This window comes from Leptonychotes weddellii, chromosome 9 (genome assembly GCF_054177405.1).
Source record: "Leptonychotes weddellii isolate Sample4059 chromosome 9, ASM5417740v2, whole genome shotgun sequence".
Classification (NCBI taxonomy): Eukaryota; Metazoa; Chordata; class Mammalia; order Carnivora; family Phocidae; genus Leptonychotes; species Leptonychotes weddellii.
This window is the reverse complement of record NC_138377.1, coordinates 1,440,202-1,462,102: the sequence shown is the minus strand read 5'-3', so window position 1 is coordinate 1,462,102 and position 21,901 is coordinate 1,440,202. Positions and strand designations below refer to the sequence as shown.

At 41.8% G+C, this 21,901-nt stretch overlaps 1 protein-coding gene and 1 long non-coding RNA gene across 13 annotated transcripts in view; both read left to right on the top strand.

The window, feature by feature from the left end:
• Positions 1-21,901, top strand: part of MARK3 (microtubule affinity regulating kinase 3) — a 119,879-nt gene that overhangs the window by 56,264 nt on the left and 41,714 nt on the right. The window lies entirely within an intron of this gene.
• LOC145723344 (uncharacterized) lies at positions 10,089-20,773 on the top strand. The gene is made up of 2 exons (XR_014148267.1): positions 10,089-10,125; positions 11,354-20,773. It is a non-coding gene; the product is annotated as an uncharacterized LOC145723344 (long non-coding RNA).

The window sequence follows — 21,901 nt, the reverse complement described above, 5'->3', positions numbered from 1 at the left end:
GGGTGGCTCAGTTGGTTAAGCGACTGCCTTCGGCTCAGGTCATGATCCCAGGGTCCTGGGATCGAGTCCCGCATCGGGCTCCCTGCTCTGCGGGGAGCCTGCTTCTCCCTCTCCCACTCCCCCTGCTTGTGTTCCCTCTCTCACTGTGTCTCTCTCTGTCAAATAAATAAATAAAATCTTTAAAAAAAAAAAAAAAAAACTTTCCCCTTACAGGAAATAAGTAAAGCTTAAGAACTGAGTGTTAGGTTCTGGCTCAGTCTCTTTTGTACAAGGACTTAATTGCAGTGCACTATTTCCGGTAATGGCAAATATTTGAGCATTTAATGCTGAGCATTTTTCTGAGTGTATTACCTGTATGAACTCATTGTATTAGCTTGCTCAAGCTGCTACAACAAAATACCATAGGTTGGGTGACACATAAACAATAGACCTTTATTTCACACAGTTCTAGAGGCTGGGAAGCCCAAAATCAGGGTGCCAGCCTGGTCAGGTTCTGGTGAGAGTGCTCCCTCTGGCTTGCAGAGGGCTGCTCTCACACCTTCTCTGATGTCTCCACTTAGAAGGGCAGTAATCCCATCGTGAGGACCTACCCTAAGACCCCATCTAAACCTACTTAACTCCTGAATGCTCCGTCTCCAAATACCATCACATGGTGGGTTAGGGTTTCAACATGGGAATCTTGGGGGAACACAGTTCAGTCCATAGCATTCATTCACTCTTTACAACTTTGTGAGCTAAGTTCTATTATTCAGGAAAGAAAGGCCAGGGCGATTAAAAAACCTGCCCAAAGTCTTTTAATTTATAAGTGATGGGTACTTGGGCACACCTTCCATGTCAGGTTTAGTCAGCTTTGAGTCAAGCATTAGTGAACTTAAAATGAAAATGTGTTTGCCACAGTTCAGATAATGGAGCACTTTGGTAAGCAGTGCCCTGGGATTACGACTGAATGTTGCGTTACTTGGGGATTCCTTGTCATTAGATACTAGAGCCTTTGCCTCCCATGTTCTTACACATAGAAGTGTTGAACTTTTTCACATTAGCTAGTCTGATGGGTATGTTTTCATCTTCATGTTCTGTTGATTTTCCAATGAGGTGACTGACTCCGAAGTAGATATAGTTCAGCTTTCCAGCTAGTAAGTGGTAAATCCTGCTCTGACTCCAAAATACAGTTCTTTCCACTCCATTGTGCCACCTTCCTGTAATTAGTTAAATTTTCCCAATTTAGGATTATGAGAACTTGGACTGGAACTAACCCAAGATTTTCCTTTGTAGTCCCTATAAAGAAGTTAGTAGTTTAAAGTTGGGAGGAATATTTCTAGTACTTAAGAGAAGTAGGCCTTGTACTCCACCTCTCCCTCTAAACATTGCATAAGCCATGTTTTTATGCAGCTTTTTTTTTATTCACTCATTCATTCAACAAACACTTATTAAATACCTACTGTATGCCAGACACTGTTCTAAGCAGTGTGGAGACAACATTGAACCAAGTTAAGTTCCTGCTTTAATGGATTTGACATCCTAGTAGGAGAGCAGCAGCAAACAAATATATAATGTCATGTCAATGCTGTGAAGAAAATAAAGCAAAGTGTATTAACTATATTTTGTTATTTTCTGTTTTCTTGATGTTCTAGCACCTGAGACTATGCTGACCTGGGAGAGACTGCCCCTCCTAGGGTAGCTAATTCCTAGAAATAGCAGACTACTCCCCTGTGAGTGTACTGTTTATATGCAAACAAATTAATCCAGAGCTCATACTCAGAACCATCTCCTTTATCTGGCTCTTACACTCCAGGAGGCAATATTCCTCTGCCCTAATCAACCCAGGGCCAGGTGGCAGACAACTAGAGACTGTATTTATACCCCAGAGCCTACTGAAATGGTTCAGACAAGCCAATCCTCAGCCTGTTACCCTGCTTGACCTTGCCTTTCCTGGGGAAACCAAGATAAAGATTCTTTCCCATGCTTTCCCTTTGCTCCTTGTGCCTCCTGACTGACCCTGGTGCTTCCCCATGTGGCATTGTGTGCCCCCTTCTCTTGTGAACTGTTAATAACAATTATCTTTTCAGTGCCAGTCCTGATGTCTTGGCTCACCGTACCTAAATAATAGTAGAACCTTCATTTTAAAACATAGGCTGGGGGTGCCTGGGTGGCTCAGTCGGTAAGCGTCTGCCTTCGGCTCAGGTCATGATCCCAGGGTCCCGGGATCGAGCCCCGCGTCGGGCTCCCTGCTCAGCGGGAAGCCTGCTTCTCCCTCTTCCACCCCCTCTGCTTGTGTTCCCTCTCTCTGTGTCTCTCTCTGTCAAATAAATAAAATCTTTAAAAAAATAAAAAATAAATCATAGGCTGAAGAGATCATATTTGAAGGAATATTTCAAATGAAAAATAGGGGTGGCCTCTTACTAATTCATTTAAGAAACATCCACGTCCTCCTGAACCAAGCTCTGTGATGTCTCCAATGAGTCAGATAAGTGCAGTGGACTCTGGGCGAACCCATGTGGTATACAGTAAAATTTCACCTAGGCGTTGAAGGATCTAAATATTTTTTACCAGGGTGCCTAAGTAGCTCAGTTGGTTAAGCCTCCAACTCTTGATCTCAGCTCAGGTCTTGATCTCAGGGTTGTGAGTTCAAGCCCCACGTTGAGCTCCACACTGGGCATGGAGCCTACTTAAAATAATAATAATAATATGTGTAATAATAATAACATAAAATAATATAGTTACATATTATCATATATATAATAGTTATTATTTTATATATATAATATAATAACTATTATTATAATTACACTAAATATTTTTTACCGAGTAAGAAAAATGGAAAGACCTTTGTAGTCTCATTGTGGTGTTGGCATGGGGGCACTCATTAAGTGTTGGTAGGGGGACTGCGTGCACAACCAAGGGGCGACGCAGCAACAGGCTGGGGAGAGCTGTGCAAGTGCAGAGTAGTGCATGAAGGAAGACGCACCAGAGCTCCCATCGGGCCCTGTGGGAGTCCTTGGTACCCAGTGCTTTTAAGGAACAGTCATCTATGTGCAGTAAACCTTTTTTTTTTTAAAGATTTTGTTTATTTATTTGACAGAGAGAGACAGAGAGAGAGGGAACACAAGCAGGGGGAGTGGGAGAGAGAGAAGCAGGCTTCCCGCTGAGCAGGGAGCCCAATGCCGGGCTCTATCCCAGGACGCTGGGGTCATGATCTGACCCAAAGGCAGATGCTTAACGACTGAGCCATCCAGGCGCCCGTATGTGCAGTAAACTTTTCAGTGATTCCCTGACCTTCCCCTGGGTTGTTCTAAGATTTTGTTATGTTAGAAATACTCAGTCTTTTTGGTGGCAGAAACTTGATTGTCACCATACTCTGCCACAATCAATTTAAACAATAATTCGTTTTTTTTTTTAACTGGAGTCACTTAATTAAAAGCAAGAAATTTATAACATGTAATGAAATAATTGTTTAGAATATGTATTTATGACAGCTGGTTAGTTAGCCAGTTTTAAACACATCTAGGGACAGAGGCGCACTTCTTCCTTATGGCATCTTGTTCCAGTGTTGGATAGCTATAGTTAATAGATTTTTTCCCTTTAGTTTGCACTAGCATCTGTCTTCTAGAAACGTCTACAACATTGTCCTCTATTCTGCCATATGGAGCTAGAGAGGTTAAATCTACCACTGCAAACATAACCAGCTATTTTGAGTTTTCTTGGTTCCTTCTCCAGAGTCAATACTCAGCTTCTTGGGCCAGCCACAGGAATGCCCTTGACACTGACCTAATTTATTCGATACCTGCAACTGATTTTTTTTCTTACCTGAATTCAGCTCCTGCTGAAGATCATTTAATTGGTTTTCTGCCACAATTCCAGTCTGTTGAGGTATTTTGAATAGTGAGTCTTCTGTATTAGCTATCCCTTCTAGTTTGGTGCTGCATGAACTGGATAAGGATGTCTTCATCCAATTAAAATATCTGACAAGGCCCTTCAGTGGAGACTCCATCCTTTAGTTGATCCTGCTGACCTAGTAGCAAAGCATTTTTTGAGTTAAGATTCAAGCACTATTCTTCAATCCAGACTTTTAGTAAGAGAGAAAGGGAAATCCTGTGTTTTAAAAAATTTAGTCAAGGGGCACCTGGGTGGCTCAGTCGGTTGGGCGGCTGCCTTCGGCTCAGGTCATGATCCCAGGGTCTTGGGATTGAGCCCCACGTGGGGCTCTCTGCTCAGCGGGAGCCTGCTTCTCCCTCTCCCTCTGCCTGCTGCTCCGCCTGTTTGTGCTCTCTCTCTCTCTCTGTGTCAAATAAATAAAATCTTTAAAAAAAATAAAAATAGAAACTTAGTCAAAATTAAGAAGAAAAGAATGGACATTAAGTTGCAGTATATGCAAAATACACAGTAGGTTGCTGAAGGATTATTAAAGCATTGTTGACTATAGGGGCGCCTGGGTGGCTCAGTCGTTAAGCGTCTGCCTTCGGCTCAGGTCATGATCCCAGGGTCTTGGGATCGAGCCCCACATCGGGCTCCTTGCTCAGTGGGGAGTCTGCTTATTCCTCTCCCTCTGCCTGCCGCTCTGCCTACCTGTGCTCTCTCTCTCTCTGTCAAATAAATAAATAAAATCTTTAAAAAAAAAAAAAGCATTGTTGACTATAGATTCCTTTTATAAGGGTTTTTTTGGGGAAATCTACTTACGCCGCCTGTTTTCTTCTTAAAGCTGGTGTTTGTTTTGGAGCCACTGCTAATGCTCAGAGCTCTGTAACAGTGGGGGCCTTTTTGGCATCCCAGAGAATGTTCGTTGTGGGACAAGTCAGGGAACTGTATAATTTGAAGGCAGAGAGAGAACCAGTTCACGCTTTTCATGTGGTCTACAATCTAGTTACTTTTACTGCTACTACCACTTGGGTCACTTTTGCTTCAGACTCCTTAAACCAGTCATTTTCAACCCTTGCTGTGTAATAGTGTCATCTGTGGAGTTAAAAAAGAGAAAACAAAACAAAAAACAACCATGTTTCCTTCAGAACACACCGAGCCTCCCCAGTTCTGGCTTGATAGGCCTGGGGTGCAGAGGAAGGTCCCAAAGTACACAGCCCAAGTGAGAATGGCTCCAGACTTCCTTTGGTTCCCTCTTAAGTTCTTAATTTCTCTTGTCTCCCACAAGGTCACCTGTTTTAAAAATGACCCCTCCCTCAGTGGTCTAAGTCTTAGACACTGCCTGTGGTTCCTGCTCCTCTCCATCTCTTTTCCTGGGAATGCCTGTACCCAGTTTTTGGACTTCTTTCCTTCCCCGTCCCATCAGGTAGGCACAAGTCATTTTGGGAACCTTTTTCATTGAACAACTCTGTTCATCTTTTCTTCATACCTCTTCTTTCCAGCCTGACTTGTAGCAAGCTAGCAGTTCAGGCTGTTAACAATAGTAGTTACAAGGGTCCTGTTATTTACAATACAGTGTCTGCATCCATATCACTGTAATGAATCTGATAAACAAACAGGGTGGGGTAAATGAAATCTAAAACCCTTCTTGATTATACATATTCAAAATATTAAGACTAGAAATGTATGTATATTTCTTTATTTTTAAATTTCAAAAGCTGTAGTAGAAAGGCAAGAAAACAGAGCTTCAATGTTGACAGCTGCTTTACTGGGGAACTTTTCAGTTTACTGCCAGACTTACTTTTGCTTCAGCAGGAAATAATGCAGCTTGATATTTAAAGTAGATTGTGAATTTGAGAATATATAATTTATTTTTATAAATTATAGCAATACTTATACCAATTATAATTATACCCAGCATATATTATAATTGTACCCATGATTCATTATTGCTATTTTAGAAAAGTCCCTAAAGAACCAAATGTTTTAAATAGGTTAAACTTAGAGCATGGCATGGACCCATTTGTAGAAAATCAAAAATTGGGCACAAATTAGGCCTTTGGAAAAGAATCATACTAACAACAGTAACAGCCAGAATCACAACCCCATACTGAGTGTTTATTGTGTGCCAAGTACTGTTCCAAGCTTTCCACACATCGGGCTCCTTTAATTGTGTGGGTACCAGGGTCCCAGGAAGGTCATGTCACCTAGACTGAGTGTTAGAACCGGGCTAGGGCCAGGTATTGTGCTCCAGAGCTCAAATTCTTTTTTTTTTTTTTAAGATTTTATTTCTTTATTTGTCAGGGAGAGAGACAGAGGGAGAGAGAGCAGCAGGCAGAGGGAGAAGCAGGCTCTCCCCTGAGTAAGGAGCCCGATGCTGGACTCGACCCCAGGACCCCTGGGATCATGACCTGAGCCAAAGGCAGCCGCTTAACGACTGAGCCACCCAGGCACCCCCAGAGCTCAAATTCTTAATGACTGTGCACAGCACCTCCATCACACATTGCCTTTTTTCCACATCAGCCCTGTGACGTAGCTTTTTTTATCTATATTTTACAGATGAGCACACTGAAGTTTTAACATTTTGCACCTTGTTCAGTCATCCAGTGAGGGAAGTGACTACACTAGTGTTAGAACCTAAAGCCCTAACTTCCAGTAGTCTTGTTCTACCACGTCCCCTTGGGAAGGAATTAGGCCCAGCCCCTTCCTTATGGGGATAGCAAAGGAGCATACTGAAGTTCAGCTTACATATGGTGGACACCCAGTAAAATCTGTTCTTTATTAAGTGCCAAATTTATTTTAACACTAAATTAATATCTTATCCTATTACCCTGATTCCAGGAATTTTGACCACCAGAACCTGGGGTTTTTGGGAGTGGGAGAATCTCTTTGTCTTGGAAATATTTAATCATAAAAATCCACATTGCTTCTGCTCTTACTTTAAATTTTTAAAAACTGGGGTGCCTGGGTGGCTCAGTCGGTTAAGCGGCTGCCTTCGGCTCAGGTCGTGATCACAGGGTCCCGGGATTGATCCCCGCATCGGGCTCCCTGCTCAGCGGGGATCCTGCTTCTCCCTCTCCCTCTGCCTGCCTCTCTGCCTACTTGTTCTCTCTATCTCTCTGTCAAATAAATAAATAAAATCTTAAAAAAAAAAATTTTTTTAAACTGCTTAATTTTATTAATCAGCTCAAACTAAGCAATTATTTAAAATTCAGTTTTAATTTTTATTAACTGCTTTACATACAAAAAAGTTAGATGTTTATAGTGTAAATATTATAGAAAATGAACATCCATTTACTTCAAGAAATGGATCATCAGCAATACCTATAAATCACTCACACTGTGGCCCTCTCCAACTTGATTCCCCTTCTTCCTTTCCCACCTACCAGGTAACCACTAACAAGAATTTTGTGTTGTTTTCTTGATTGTCTTTATAATTTTACCTTATATGGAGTCTCATCAAAATAGTGTAAAGGTTTTTTTTATCTTTTCCAAAAATATTTTAAAGGTTTTAAATAGTATATAAATGTAATCATATTATATGTATCCTTCTATTTGCTTTCTTTTGCCCAAATTGTGTTCCATGTTGACATATTTAGCTAATTCACTTTCTCTATTATGCTCGTTTTCATGATTATATAGTGTTCTATTATATGAATATACCATGATTTACATATGCATGGTCTCTGGTTCCGAGACCTTCAGATTGCTTATAGCTATTTGTATTACAAACATTGTTGCTGTGAGTTGTCCTGTATGTGTCCCGGTGCACTTGTGTAAGAGTTTCTTTTTTTTTTTTTAAAAGATTTTATTTATTTGACACAGAGAGAGAGTTAGCGAGCGCAGGAACACAAGCGGGGGAGTGGGAGAGGGAGAAGCAGACTTCCCACAGAGCAGGGAGCCCAGATGCGGGGCTCGATCCCAGGACCCTGGGATCATGACCTGAGCCGAAGGCAGATGCTTAACGACTGAGCCACCCAGGCGCCCCTGTGTAAGAGTTTCTTAATGATATATATCCAGTAGTAGAATTATTGGTTCACAGGGTCTGTTTATTGGAGCCGGCCAGATTGTTTCCAAAGCAGTTGTGTAATTTATATTCCCACCAGTAGCATATAGGAGAAAGTTCAAGTAATGTCACATCCTCATCAAAATTTGAATTTGTCTGATATTTAATTCTTGCCAATCTGGTGGATATAAAAATAACATTTCCTTGTGATTTTTATTTACATTTCCCTGATTACTGAGGAATCATTACATCTTTTCATATTTTTACTGGTTTTTGTTTCTTCTGTGAAGTGCCTCTTCAAGTCTTTTGTTCAGTTTTAAGAAATTCTTCCATATCTAGGGCCATAAAGATACTCATCTCTATTGTCTTAAAGTTTTTATAATCTCTAATCTCATCTGACCCTGAGATCATGACCTGAATCAAAATCAAGAGTCAGCTGCTCAACTGAGTGAGCCACCCAGGCACCCCTACATTATATTTTTAATAGTAGAATGGCATATGATAAATAGAACCTCAAAATACATGCCAGGTAAAATCTGAGCTAAATTAACAAACACTAGGGCACCTGGGTGGCTCAGTCATTAAGCATCTGCCTTCAGCTTGGGTCATGATCCCAGAGTCCTGGGATCGAGCCCCGCATCCGGCTCCCTGCTCTGCGGGAAGCCTGCTTCTCCCTCCCCAACTCCCCCTGCTTGTGTTCCCTCTCTCGCTGTCTCTCTCTCCCTGTTGAAAAATAAAATCTTATAAATAAATAAATAAGTAAATAAATTAACAAACACGAGTGACAAAGGAGACTTGACCTCTCTCAGGCCACGCATGACACATTAAGTAGGAAAAAAGATACAGATCTTAATATACTAAGTCTATATTACAACCTTGTGCAGCTTTTTTAACACACCCCTTTCTAAGGAGATGTTATAACTATGTGCCAGGATTTAACGTAATAACTATTGAAATTTATGATGGCTACAAGGTAAATGATTTCTTCAGGGTTGAGCAGTACGTATATGACTATAAGCAGTGGTTCTATTAATATGATTAATAAACCTGACTAACAGATCTTTCTAGGCTACATTTTCTTCTTCTTCTTCTTCTTCTTCCTCTTCCTCTTCCTCTTCCTCTTCCCCTCCGCCTCCTCCCTCCTCCTCCCTCCTCCTCCCTCCTCCTTCCTCCCTCCTCCTTTCTTCTTCCTTCTTCCTCCTCTTCTTCCTTCTTCCTCCTCCTCCTTCTTCCTCTTCCTCCTCCTCCTCCTCCTCCTCTTCTTCTCTCAAAATAAATAAATTAAATAAATAAATAAATAAAAGGAAGTGTCAGAATAGAAGACTAGAGGACAAAGAATTGAACTTAGTTTTGACAGATGGAGTGTGTGTGTGTGTGTGTAATGTTTAATAGATACAGCAAACCGGAGTGAGCCGAAACCAGGCCTCTAAGAGCAGGAGTTAAGGGCGGAGGTAGGTAGGCTAGTAGCAAAAAGAATCATGCTGAATCATGCCACAGAAAGCTTAGAAATAAGTTCCCCCAGCTCCTTTTGTGGGTGGGGTTACAAGTAGAACTAGAAACAGAAGGATAGGCTGAAAGTGTATATACAAGGGGCCTATATCACCTCCCGGTTAGGCAGCTGCCCCTTCTCTGCCCCCAGTAGAAATGGGGCAGTTCGTTTTCTGAAGAGGCTGAATCAGAGAGCACCTAGACTTGGGGACCCCATACCACAAACAGGGACCCGCTGAGTGGTGAGACACTCTTTCTCCACTCCCTTTCTTTGCTCACTTCCCAGAACTTTGTTAGCCCTTCTATATTGCCTGAAAAGGAAATAGGAGATTTTTTCTCTGGGAAAACTGACTTAAAAGAAAATACAGATAAAAACAATTGAGGCGGGGTGCCTGGGTGGTTCAGCCGTTTAGCATCTGCCTTCGGCTCAGGTCATGATCCCAGGGTCCTGGGATCAAGTCCCACATCGGGCTCCCTGCTTGGCAGGCAGCCTGCTCTCCCTCTTCCACTCCCCCTGCTTGTGTTCCCTCCCTTGCTGTCTCTCTCTCTGTCAAAAAAAAAACAACACAAAAAACAACAACAGTTGGGGCGCCTGGGTGGCTCAGTTGGTTAAGCGACTGCCTTCAGCTCAGGTCATGATCCTGGAGTCCCTGGATCGAGTCCCGCATTGGGCTCCCTGCTCGGCAGGGAGTCTGCTTCTCCCTCTGACCCTCCCCCCTTTCATGTGCTCTCTCTCTCTCAAATAAATAAAATCTAAAAAAAAAAAAAAAAAGTTGGGTGTGGGGCACCTGGGTGGGCTCAGTTGGTTGGGCATCTGCCTTATGGCTCAGGTCATGATCCCAGGGTCCTGGGATCAAGCCCCGCATCGGGCTCCCTGCTCAGCGGGAAGCCTGCTTCTCCTTCTCCCACTCCCCCTGCTTGTGTTCTCTCGTTGTCTCTCTCTCTGTCAAATAAATAAAATCTTAAAAAAAAAAAAAAATAGTTGGATGTCTTCTGCAGAAGCTCCTTAATATCTGCCCACTAATCTTGTGGTCCAGCCCTCACATACATAACACTCAGTACAGAGCTTTGGTGCCTCTCTTAAATATGGAAATATGGGAGGACAGCCAGGAATCTCCAGATATTTGAGAATAATCAGAGACTAAAACAAACAGGAATAAAAAAGAAAAACTGAAAGAGGAAACTAGACTACTTTAAAAAAAAAAAAAAGGAAAAGGAAAATTACAATTTTTATTTCCAAAGATTTAAAAAAGAGGAAGACAGTAGTACAACAACAGTCATTATATTCATGAAAGAATATGATGCATTGAAAAAGGACCATTGAGGAGAGGGTAATTTATGGTTTTGGGAAGAAAGTCAGTAAAAGGGTTGGAAAGTAAAGTCAAGGAAATCTCTCAGAAAACAATATACAAATTTAAAGACTTGAGAATTAAGGAAGATAAGATATAAAATTGAAGTATCTATGTAGGAGGTGTAGTTTGTGATAACGTGGAGTGGTAAAAAGAACTGAGGATAGGAGGGGAAATTATCAAGGGATAACAAAAGGTAGTTTCCCAGAACTGTGGAACCTAAATTTGCAGCTCAATAGGCTTGGTGCCCAGTGCGAACATGATAAAAGACCCACAGTATATCTGGAATGAATGCTAATGTACCACAGATACTAAATCTCCGGTACATTAAAATTTAAATACATGAAGGTTAAGGAGAATGAAGAGGAAAAATTAGGTCACAAACAGAATTGTAACAAAATGGCATCACACTATTCTGCATTGCTTTAAGCTCAAAGATAATGGATGGGGGGTGGGGGGCCTGGGTGGCTCAGTCGTTAAGCATCTGCCTTCAGCTCAGGTCATGATCCCAGGGTCCTGGGATGGAGCCCTGAGTCGGGCTCCCTGCTCGGCGGGAAGCCTGCTTCTCTCTCTCCCACTCCCCCGCTTGTGTTCCCTCTCTCGCTGTGTCTCTCTCTGTCAAATAAATAAATAAAGTCTTAAAAAAAAAAAAAAAAAGATAATGGATCAAGGCCTTTAAAATTCTGAACCAGCTGGATATTCACAGGTAATATATTGAAATTGGACCCCTGTCTTACACCACCCACAAAAATTCACTCAAAGTGGATTAAGGTCTTAAACGGAAGACCTAAACCATAAAGCTCCTGGAAGAAAACATAGGGGAAAAGCTCTTTGACGTTGACCCTGACAATGATTTTTTGGGTATGACAGCAAAAGCACAAGCAACAAAAGCAAAATTCAACTAGTGGAAGTTCAGAAAACTTAACGTACAGCAAAAGAAACAGTCAACAAAATGAAAAGGCAATCCACAAAATGGGAGAAAAATATTTACAAACCATGTATCTGATAAAGGATTAATATCCAAAATAGATAAGGAGCTCCTATAATTCAATAGCAAAAACAAACAAAAATAATCTAATTAAAATGGATAAAGACCTAAAAAGACGTTTTTCCATAGAAGACATACAAATAGCCAGTGCGTCCATGAAAAGGTGTTCAATGTCACTCATCATCAGGAAAATGCAAATAAAAACCACAATGAGATATTTATCACCTTATATGTGTTAGAATGGCTGTTATCATCAATGCTGGTGAGAATGAGAAATGGCAACCCTTGTGTGAGTGGTGGAAATGTAAATTTTACAGCTGCTTGTGGAAAACAGTGTGGAGGGTCCTTAAACAATTAACAGTAGAGCTGCCATGTGATCTAGCAGTTTCATTTCTGGGTATATATCCATAGGAAGTGAAATCATCATCTTAAAGAGATATCGGACCTCCATTGTTCACTGCAGGATTTTTCACAATAGCTTAGACATTGACACACATTAAGTGTCCACAAATAATCGATAAAGAAGATGTGAGATTACTTATGCACATGCAGAAATACATATTTTCTACATAATATTCCATAAAAAGGGGAATCCTGGTATTTGGGACAATATACTTTGAGGGCATACTAAACAAATCAGATGGAAAAAGACAAATACTGTATGATCTCACTTACATGTAAACCTTAAAAACTAAACTCCTAGAAGCAGAGTAGACAGTGGTTGCCAGGGGTTGGGGGTGGAGGAAGTGGGGAGATGTGGATCTAAAGGGTACAAATTTCCCAATTATGAGATGGATAGGTGCCAGGGATCTCATGTACAGCATGGTGACTGTGGTTAACAATACTGTATTGTAGGGGTACCTGGCTGGCTCAGTTGTTAAGTGTCTGCCTTCGGCTCAGGTCATGATCCCAGGGTCCTGGGATCGAGCCCCGCATCGGACTCCCTGCTCGGCGGGAAGCCTGCTTCTCCCTTTCCCTCTCCCCCTGCTTGTGTTCCCTCTCTCGCTGTCTCTCTCTCTGTCAAATAAATAAATAAAATCTTAAACAACAACAGCAACAATATTGTATACTCGAAAGTTGCTATGAGAGTAGATCATAAATGTTCTCACCACCACCATAACAACAACAAAATGGTAATTATGTGAGGTGAAAGATGTGTTAACCAACCTCATTGTGGTAAAGATTTCACAAAATACATATGTGTTTCAAATCATTACATTGTATACCTTAAACTTACACAGTATTACATGTCAATTATATCTCATTAAAGCTGGGGGGTGAATTTTTCTGAGAGAAAAGAATCTAATCTAGAATTCTTTACCCAAACAAACTGTCAATCACATGTGAAGATAGAATCAAATATTCTGGGGCACACAGGTTTCACAGTTAACCACCCATGTCCTTACCCTTCCTCAGGAGATATTGGTCGTATATACTTCACCACCACAAGAGAGAATACCAAGGAAGAGAAAGCATAGGGTTCAGAACAGGAAGTCCAACAGAGTGGGCCTTGAGAATAGGACAGAGGCTTCCAGAATATGAAATATCTACAAAGGAAAAAAATTACTTAACTCTTTGAAAGTATTTGAAAGGAGATTTACACTTATGTCGCAGAGTTTAAGGATGAATTAGTAAAGTGAGGGATACACAGAAAACTTAAGTGAACAGAATTATTGAGGCAGTATTGGCTCCAAGGAAACCAAAAATCAATCAATAAAAAGGATAGAAATGCATTCCTGGTGTGGCTGTAAATAATGTTTATACATGGGAATGGAAGCCGGTACAGCCACTCTGGAAAACAGTATGGCGTTTCCTCAAAAAGTTAAAAACAGAGGTACAGGGGCTCCTGGGTGGCTCATTTGTTAGCAGCTGCCTTCGGCTCAGGTCATGATTCCAAGGTCCTGGGATCGAGCCCCACATTGGGCTCCCGGCTCCGCGGGAAGCCTGCTTCTCCCTTTCCCACTCCCCCCTGCTTGTGTTCCCTCTCTCGCTGTCTCTCTCTCTGTCAAATAAATAAATAAAATCTTTTAAAATAAATAAATAAATAAATAAAAACAGAGCTACCCTACTACCCAGCAATTGCACTACTAGGTATTTACCCAGAGGATACCAACATAGTGGTCTGAACGGGCACCTGCACCTCAATGTTGATAGCAGCAATGTCCACAATAGCCAAACTATGGAAAGAGCCCAGATGTCCATCAACAGATGAATGGATAAAAACAGTACACACACACACACACACACACACACACACTATGGAATATTACTGAGCCATCAAAAATGAAATCTTACCATTTGCATCGACATGGATGGAACTAGAGGGTATCATGCTAAGCAAAATAAGTCAATCAGAGAAAGACAATTATCGTATGATTTCACTCATGTGGAATTTAAGAAACAAAACAGAGAATCATAGGGGAAGGGAGGGAAAAATAAAATGACGAAATCAGGAAGACCATAAGAGACTGTCAACTATAGAGAACAAACTGAGAGTTGCTGGAGGGAAGGTGGGTGGCAGGGATGGGGTAACTGGGTGATGGACATTAAGGAGGGCACATGATGTAATGAGCACTGGGTGTTATATGCAATGGATGAATCACCGAACTCTACCTCTGAAACTAATAATACACTGTATGTTAATTAATTGAATTTAAATAATATTTATACAATGTAAACAATAATTTAGCCAAATGCTCTGAGAACTGATTAGGAGGAAGGAGGGAAGGGACATGGGGTGGGAGAGCCAGGTCTTCACTGCCCATGTTAAGAAATCTGTGGATAATGGGGTGGGGGAAGGGACTAAGCAAATCAATGAACTGCAGCACAAGCATGCTATTTAGGAGTCTTTTTTTTTTTAAGATTTTATTTGCTTATTTATTTATTTAAGAGAGAGAGTGTGTGTGTGTGAGAGAGAGATCACAAGCAGCGGGGAGGGGTAGAGGGAGAAGCAGATTCCCCACTGAGCAGGGAGCCTGATGCAGGGCTCGATCCCAGGACCCTGGGATCATGACCTGAGCCGAAGGCAGACGCTTAACCGACTGAGCCACCCAGGTGCCCACATGCTATTTAGAAATAAGGCAGCAAATACCAGAGTTGAAAGTGCTTGCCAGAGTAGGTAGCTATAAGAAAACATCTAAAATGGAAAATCAAGGAAGTGTTATATTCCGGCTTTTTAGAAATAGGTAGGGGGGCGCCTGGCTGACTCAGTTGGTAGAGCATGCTGCTCTTGATCTTGGGGTTGTGAGTTGAACCCCCACGTTGGGTGTAGAAATTACTTTAAAAAATAAAATCTTAAAAAAAGAAAAAAGAAAGCATGTATGCCCTTTGTCCCCCATCCTGTTTCTAAGAATCTACCTTGCCAATATATTTGCATGAGTGTACAAGTAATATATACCTGTGTATACAGAGGTCCCCCCTTTTCCAAGGGGGTCATGTTCCAAGACTCCCTATAGATACCTGAACCTGTGGATAGTACCAAACCTTATGTAATACTATGTTTTTCCTGTACATACACGCCTATGATAAAGTTTAATTTATAAATTAGGCACAGTAAAAGAATAACAATAATAACTAATAATAAAATATGGGGCCCCTGGGTGTCTCAGTCAGTTAAGCATCTGACTCTTGAATCTGGCTCAAGTTCTGATCTCATGGCTCATGAGATCAAGCCCCGCGTCAGGCTCCCCACTCAGCAGGAGTCTGCTTGGACATTCTCTCCCTCTGCCTTTCCCCTGCACATACTCTCTCAATAAATAAATCTTTTTTAAGAAACCTAATAATAAAACAGAACAATTATAGGGGCACCTGGTTGGCTCAGTCAGTTAAGCGTCCGACTCTTGGTTTCAGCTCAGGTCATGATCTCAGAGTTGTGGGATCAAGCCCTGCGTGGGGCTCTGCACTGGGCATGGAGTCTGCTTGAAATTCTCTCTCCCTCACCCTCTGCCCCTTTTGGCTATATATAGCGCCCCCCCAAAAAAAAAGAACAATTATAACCATATACTGTAGTAAAGCTATGTGAATGTGGTCTCTCAAAGCATTTTATTGTACTGTACTTATCCTTTTTGTGATGATGTGAGATGATAAAAATGCCTTCGTGATGGGGTGAAGTGAAGTGAGGTGAGTAAGGTAAGCTTTGTGATGTAGCGTTAGGCTACTACTGACCTTCTGGCCATGCATCAGAAGGAGGATCGTCTGCTGGATTGAGGTTGATCACAAGGAACTAAAAGTGCAGAGAAAGGTTGGGGGACAGGGGAGTACTGTACAAGGATATTCACCGTGATGTTAACAAAAATATGTCAGTAACCTACATGTCATCGGTAAAATTCTAGTTAAATACATTGTAATACACCCATATCTGTCATATCGCCATGTCTGTAGACCTCTCTTCCTGAGTGGGAGAGGTCACTGCTTTTGGCTAGTGTTAGACAAATGGTCTTTAGTAATACTGTTAATAATTATCTTATCTCCCTATCATTTGTTAACTTTCCTAGTCTGTTCTTTATTTTAAGATATTTAATGTTGAGGTGATTCTGAGAGTGACTCGGATCTCTTTACCTGCCTTAAGTTTTAAGTTTTGCCTTACAGCACTGGCTCTCATATTTACTTTACTTCAGAGATACTCCCTGGAAGACTTACTTTGCCTTTCACCCCCTGGCAGCCTCCACCCACATGGTGAAAAGGGATAGGAAATGCTCTTCTTGTTAAGAGTGATCAAAATACAGCATTTCCAGCTACCTTGTCTTTTTCAAGAATTCCCCTTTTAGCCAAAACAAACAAACAAAAAAACAAAACACCTTTTCTTTGTTCATTCTCAACCCTTCTTAAAAATCAGATTAATTGAGGGAAGGGAGGTAGATAATACAATTATGTGTCTTAAAGTTCAAAGGACAGAAAAAGTATTGAAGGAAAGGTCTTCATTCAGCCTTTGACTCCCAGCCACCCCGGTCCTGTCCCTGGGACAACCAGAGGCATCATTTTCTTTTTGTCCTTCCAGAGATATTCTGTGTATAGAAAAGCAAAGACATAGTTTTCCTTTTTTACACCAACGCGTTTTCTTCACAGTTCCTTCTCCATTAACTCTGTGGGCTTTTGCCAGCCCCTCTCCCTCAGTTTTATCTGAGAGGGTCTTTGATTTGTTCTTTTTGTTCAGCAGAGCTGGAATAGCAGTGTAGTAAGACAAAGGGACAGAGGTTTCTGCACAGTGAAGAGGAAAAGCAGGTCCATCATCCTCCTATCTTTCCTTCCTGAAGCACCCTCGAGATGCTCCAGGACCTGGGATGCTGTTGGTGAATAGACTCTGGGCCCCACGTGTAGGTCTGTCCTAGGCATTAGACTTCAGTGTTTGGATTTCATTCTGTCTCTCTGGCTGCCTTCTTCTCTGAGAGTCTCCATTGTGGGCCCCAGTTCTTTTGTCTCTGAAATGTTTGCTTTTTGGTGTTCTGTCTTTTCATCCTGCACAATTAGGCAGTGTTACTTCCTTCCAAGGATGCCATCTCTATGCTGGTAATTCTACAGAACATATCTCTGTCCCAGCCTTTTTTCCTGAGCTCCAGACCCAAATACCATGCACTTTCACTGGCCTAAAGCGCCCTCACACTCCATGTCCAAAAGCAACTCCGTCTGCCTTGCTGCAGCCTGTCATGTCTTCTCTGTCTCAGAGTGGCACCCAGACCCACATAGGGGTATCAGTGCCCACTTGGCCTTCCTCTCCTTTACCCCCTGAATGTTTCCTGACTGTGTCTCCTTCTCTTTATCCGAGACTGCTGATAATTACCCACGAATCTTAGATTTATAGCATGGCTATTTTCTGTTCAAGAAGAGGGTGGTTATTATGTTTACTTCATTATTTCTAACACGTAAGTTGTCATTCAGCCTGTCACTCCGCTGCCATGAAAAGTACAGGCTCTCAGTGTCACAGCCTGGTCCTTCTGTCTTGTACCTATTATATATCTGGAGAGGGGAGTCTGAATACTTTCACCATCATGATTTAGGTAACAGTTTTATGTGACCCCTCCCATGTTCTTTTTTACATGCTCACTTTACTTTTTCATTGTTTGTTAAATTGTCTTTTTCCAAAGATAATTCCTGGGCATCCCAAGTCCTGGTTGTTGGGACATCTCTTTACTCTGTGGTACTATACATTTGGTGTCCTTGGTATTCTGATCACAGGATCCCAAATCTTTGCCTTCGAACATGTTTGTTCTCCTCCTGGGTACTGGTTCCTAGAGGACTTGAAGATGTTAGGAGGTTGCAGATTGGTCAGTGAGGAGAGAATTCTTACACTTCATATATTTCTGTGTTATTTCATTTTGTTTTTTACAACTAGCATCTGCATAAGATTGAAAAGGAATGTAAAGAAGTTGAATTAAGATAGAAGTAGGTGGATTTAAGTGTCCTTTTATAATAACAAAACTTTAAAAAAAACATGTCCCTATAATCCTAATAGGGACTTCCCTAAAATTTCATAAGCCTTCTCTTCAGTAAGTTACTTCTATCCAAATTTAACTGTCTTCAGCTATGAGGTTCATAGTTGATACAAATATATGAAATCTCTGGCATGTTGTTGTGGGGTTTTTGTTTTTTGGGGGGTTTTTTCCTCTGTCTCCCCCAAAATGTCTGGCATTTTTATCACTTATATGCAGATTGTCAACTTTTAAAAATTGTGCCAGTGCCCATCTGTTGCTCTGGAATTTTCTGTACCAGCAGCTTATAATCTATCAATGAATTTACTTGTAAATTTCGAAGGCAGCTGCATGGCATCATGAGATGAGTGTGGACCTTGGAGTCAGTAAACCTAGAGTCCTGGCTCCAGCACCTACTAGCTGGGAGTCCTTGGACATGTTTCTCAACTTGCTCAGTTCTCCTTCCTATGCATTGGAGGTGATCACAGTCACCAGACAGAGTTGTGAACATTAAGTTAGATCATGGATGGAAGCATCTAGCTTTGTGCTTTAGGCACAGTGGACACCTAACACCTCATAGCTGTTGGCTTCTTGCTTCCTCTCCACCTCCTTGATTAACTTGCTGTAGATTTATTAACTACTTTCTGCCTGAAACACAGTTCTGATAGAGGTAAATATGTAAAGTTATTTGGTAATATCCTGACACTATCCTACTAGGGAATCTGAGGCTATTCTTTCTGCCTCCAGAATTAAGCTTGTACGACCCATCCCTCTGTCTGGTGCCATTTACCTTTCCTCTGTGTTTTCACAACACATGCCTTGGCATGACCTCCGCTGTAACTCATGGGTTGTCTGTAGTGTATCAGTTAACAGCTGCTCTCTAACAAATTACTCCAGAACTGAGCAACTGAAACAAAGCCATTTGTTACCTCATCATTCCTGCAAGTCATGTGTTTGGGAGTGACTTATATGTAAGTTCTGGCACAGGTGCTCTCAAGAAGTTTTGGGTAAGAGCCACAATTCCGGCATCTGAAGGCTTGATGAGGCTGGTGGGTCTGCTTCCCTCTCACCTGGCTCTCTTGAGGGGCTGCAGTTCCTCACCAGCTGTGCGCATGAGGCCTCAGTACTTTGCCATCTGGGGGTCTGTCCATCGAGGTGTTTAATGTCCCCACGACACACAAGCGAGTAATCTCTGAGAGCATGGAGGGAGCCATAGGACCTAGGCATTCTCTGCAAGTCCCCCACCATCGCCTCTGCCTTACTCTTTTCGTTAGAAGCAAATCACTAAGTGCAGCCCACACTCAAAAGAGAGGAATATGAAGTTCTGTCTTTTGCAGGGAGGATTGTCAAAGAATTTGTGGACATGTTTTAAAACCACCATACCTAGGGTGCTTGCTGAAAGTAATATTCTTAATCCCACTTCAGATCTAGCAAGAGGTAGGGCCCAGGGACCTGGAGTTTGCACAAACACCCTTATGATTCTGATGCAGGTGACCTGAAATCCACACCTGGAAATGCATTGTTCTGCCAGAGGTATCACTTGGTCTTCCTTAAATAAATAGTCTTAATTGACCACACCATATCTTTGCTCACATATATAAAGCACACATAGCTCATTTTTTACTGTGGACATCTTTTTGAGTCCTGCATGAGTCTGGTCACCTCCATGGTATCTGCTACCCCAGACTAAAGTGAGCTCTGCCTTTCTTGAATTCCTGTAATATCGCGTCTTTTCCTGCCGTGTGGCTCTGATTACTTTGTTTCCTTGCTGCACTGCTAGTAGGTATTTAAAAATGACTGCCTTCATTTGACCTGCTCTCCTGCCAGCAGAACGGTGACAGCTCTGCACCAAGCATCCTGCTACTCAGGATTTAAAAGCAGGGTGGTCATTAGAATGCTAAGGAGGCTGGCTCAAACCACACTTCTTGGTAGTTAGTACTTTCATAGAGGCATTTATCAAACAAACGAGTTCCTGTTGTGTGCCAGGCTTGGTTTCAAGTATACAGTAGTGAAAGGAGACCAATGTACCTCCCCCCACCCCACACGGATGACAAGGCAACAATGAGCAGGTACACAAAAATGTATCTTTATACTTGAAAGACATTCTAGAGAAGAAGCAAACAGACCACTATGATGTAAAATAAAGGAGATCTTCTTAGATAAGGTTTTCAGAGAATCTGCTTGAGACTACAAGGACAGAAAGGAGAAAAGACTAAGGAAAGAAAGAAGTTCGAATGTTCTGATACCTGAGAGGAATCAGGGTGGCTGGAGGAGTGTCACGTTGCAGGGAGAAGTAGAGGCCACCATGGCCATGGTCTGGGTTTTATACTAAATGCAGGGTCCTAACATGTTGGTATTGTATCCAACTTGGAGCTCTCCTACTTTAGCAGTTGTGGAAATAACTAGGACATTCAGATTATAAGCTACAAATTCCACTATAATGAATTGGAAAACAGGGTTTCTGTGTTGGCTTGACAGAAGGAAAGTAAGATAAAGAACTCAAGCCTGAGCGGTGGTCAGGGTAGCTGTCTTCTCATCTCAGAACATAAATTGTGAGAATGACCACAAAAGCAGCAGGAGATATTTGTGTTGGAGATAAAAGTGCTCCAGCCTTTAGAAAAGATCCAGTATTCAGGAAAGGAATCTTACTCATCTGACTCCATGTTTTTAAGCTCTCAGATCAGTTTAGAGGTCAGATACGTCCATGTCCATCTCCATGCTCTTAGTTGTTAGGTGCTGATTCAATTCTAGATTAGATGTGGTAGATGGGACAAGTGCAATAAGACCCCTGTGATTTCTCCCCAGATTCCTTTCCACATAGCCAGCTGTTCCTCCTCTTCCCAAGTTCTTCCCAGCCCGTGCCTCCCATAGGTTATAGATACTGGGTGTTGGGAGACCTTGGTTCTGGCCCAATTCCCCGCAGAAAGAGAACAGGACCTTGGGAGATCTTTTCCTCTCCTTTCCTGGTTTCCACTTGTTTGGAAGAGGTTTGGCTAAGATGGCCTCTAAAATTCTGTTATTTTCTGAGATCTTCTGATATTAGCCTAGGCCATAACACCATGACTCTCTTGTGCATTCACAGCACATGTTTATACAACAACAGTTTAATATTTCTCCTTATTCTGTGTGATGGCTGGGCAGCTCTACCAGTCTTACCTGGATGGTTTTTCTTATGGCATCCTCTGGGTTCATTTGTGTGGCAGCATTCAGCTGACAGGTTGATGGGGCTGTACTCAGGTGGGACAGTGGGTCTTTCCCTACATATACTCTTTCATCCTCAAAGAGGCTAGACTGACCTCTTCATATGAATGCAACATCATTCCAAGACAGCAAGCACCGGATACGCAAGCATTTATCCACCCTCTTCTTGCTGGATGGATGATATCAAATTTGATAATGTTTCATTGGCCAGAGCAAGTCACACAGCCCATACAAAAATGTGAACATGCGAGGCAGGACTCATTAGGACCATTAATTTAACAGTCTGCCACAACTGCCATGCTAAATTACCTGTCTTCTCCAACAAGGATTTCCCAAAGTGGTTTTGAAAAAATCTTCTCCTAGAATTACTTGGAATTATCAGTCCTAATACACTCATGATGTAGTTCATTAGGACTATACACGGTTGGATTTGCAATATCTACCCCTGGGTAGGTATTGAATCAGACTGAGTTTAATCACAAACTATTCTTGCCTAAATCTGATCTTATATGTTCAAGATAGCAAAATATAATTAAGATTGTGGTATCATCCTCCTCTGCAACTTCTGCTTTTCCAGGAGCTAAAACTGAAGCATTTATAGCTTCTCTGGACT